Source organism: Helobdella robusta, assembly GCF_000326865.2.
Source record: "Helobdella robusta unplaced genomic scaffold HELROscaffold_104, whole genome shotgun sequence".
Taxonomy (NCBI): domain Eukaryota; kingdom Metazoa; phylum Annelida; class Clitellata; order Rhynchobdellida; family Glossiphoniidae; genus Helobdella; species Helobdella robusta.
Window position 1 is genome coordinate 258,431 of NW_008703589.1, and position 2,500 is coordinate 260,930.

The following is a 2,500-nucleotide window of genomic DNA, read 5'->3' on the forward strand; positions in this document are numbered from 1 at the left end:
TAACACATTATTACTTATTACCAACCGAGCCACAATTAAATCTATACGAAGACCATTCAGAAGAGGATTTTGCAAGTGCAAATTGAAACACACACACGCACGCACACACGCACAAACACACACACGCACACACACACACAAACATACACAGAGAATGTATACGTATGTACTGTGTAGATAGAAATGATTGATTTTATTTGGTTCTTACTATAAATTATATGTGTGTGCTTGTGTATGTGTGTGTGTGTTAGTTGTGTGTTTGTGTGTGTGTGTGTTGTGTGTGTGTGTGTGCGTGTGAAGTTAAACTCCATTTAATTCAGCGGAGATATTGTTTATAGTGTGTCCAGGGTATAAAAAACCAACAACAACAACAACATCAGCATCATCAACAACAACATCATCAACAACAACAACATCAACAGCAACATCATCAACATCATCAACAACAACATCAACAACAACATCAACATTAGCATCATCATATAATTTCAAAGTATGAATTACTAGGTAGTAAGAATTTTACTGCAGTATTTGCTGAGTAATGAAAATAGGGGTAGCGTATGTCTAACATCTATTTTTAGAACATTCTCCTTATCATCATCATCATCATCATCATCATCATCTGCAACAACAACAACAACATCTTTTGCAACAACAACAACATCATTCTCATTTGAGACGACAATAACAACATCTGCAACAACAACAACATCTTCAACAAACAAGCATCAAACCTATTCAGCAATGGAAACAAACCAAAAAAACACAAACATACAAAGAACAAACAAACACACATAAACAACAACAACAAAAAACAAATAAAGATATCCAGCAATAAAAACAAACCTACAAACAAAACAAACACAAAAATACAACACAAACATGCAAAACAAACACAAACATACAACACAAACAAAACAAACAAAAACATACAACACAAACATACAGCACAAACATACAACAACAACAACAAAAAAAAAACATCCAGAAAACAATGGTTGCTCGTGACAACGCCAAATAAATAATTGAATACTCAGAAGGAATTTTTTTATACGCCAACAGTCTTCATCACTCAGACCAGTAAAGCTACTGTAACCTTGTAATTTCTACCCATACTGATATATAGTATCATTTGTCACATAGTATCGTTTATTATATAGTATCATGATACCCTCTATACTATTAAATGATTGAATGATATCGCGTCGTCATCGGCTCCATCTGCAAGTGATATGAAATCAAAATTACTAAGACCTCGCAATTTATACTATCAATCACGCTGATGATACTATATCTTGTAAACTACGATATTATATCGTTTGTAGTGTATCATTTGTACAAATTTAAATATAGAAAAATAATTTATTTTTTAATGAAAAACAAGCCATTTGAAAAAAGCAATAGGCGAGTTGCCTATTCAACAATTTCTTATTGAAATAACACTCACGGAGTTGGAAAACTTGGATAAAGGGGTGGAATGACTGGAAGAATGCGGATCAACAACACTAGAAAGGGGAAGATACAGAAAAGATCTGATTCAGACATAAAAATTAATAACTGGGAAAGAAGAAACACCGTTCACCAGGTTCTTTCAACTAGAAAATAGGAAAGAATTAAGAGGTCACAGATACAAGCTCTTCAAGAAGACAGAAAATCCATTAAAGCAAAGATTCTTCAGCAGCAAGGTGATAAACGCTTGGAACCTCAATTATCGCTTGGTCTGACTCTATGTGTCTTAAACTTAATCTTTTAAATTTGAATTAATTTGATTTAATAAATTTAAATACTCTATTATTATTCCTCATATTACCTTACCTGATTCTAAAACTCTTGATGTCTCTCATAAGTTTCGTAGCCTAGGCTTTATCTTTGATTCTAGCATGTTTCTTCCTTCTCAGATTAATAGTGTTGCTAGAAGTTCTTACTTTCAACTACGCAGAATGAAAAAACTTTTGCCTTTTCTTGACGATCCTACTCTTCTCCTCCTTGTTACTTCTTTAGTCTTATATAGGATTGATTATTGTAACTCGCTCTACTATGGTCTTCCTGACTCTATAATCTATCCTTTAAGTAAAGCTTTTAACTCTGCTGCTCGTCTAGTTGCTCGTGTACCTTTCTTTTCTCATATATCTCCATATCTTGTTCTCTTGTACTGGTTACCTATAAGATATAGAATAATTTTAAAAATTTGCACATTTAAGTATAAGTCTCTAAATTATTTCCTAAGTATTTATCAGATATATTGATTGAGCTTAAACGCCCCGGTTTACGATCGTCTTCTTGTTGTCAATTCTTCTTAACTCGTGTTAAACACTCTTTTGCCAAATCTGCATTTGCTTTTTCTGGCCCTTTTCTCTGGAACTCTCTACCTCCTCCTTCTGATACTTCTCCATCACTTGCGAAGTTCAGAGCGGATCTCAAGACCCATCTGTTTTCAAAATTCATTGAGGAGCGCTGTTGAACATCGCGGAAATAGCGCTTTATAAACTAACTTTCTGAT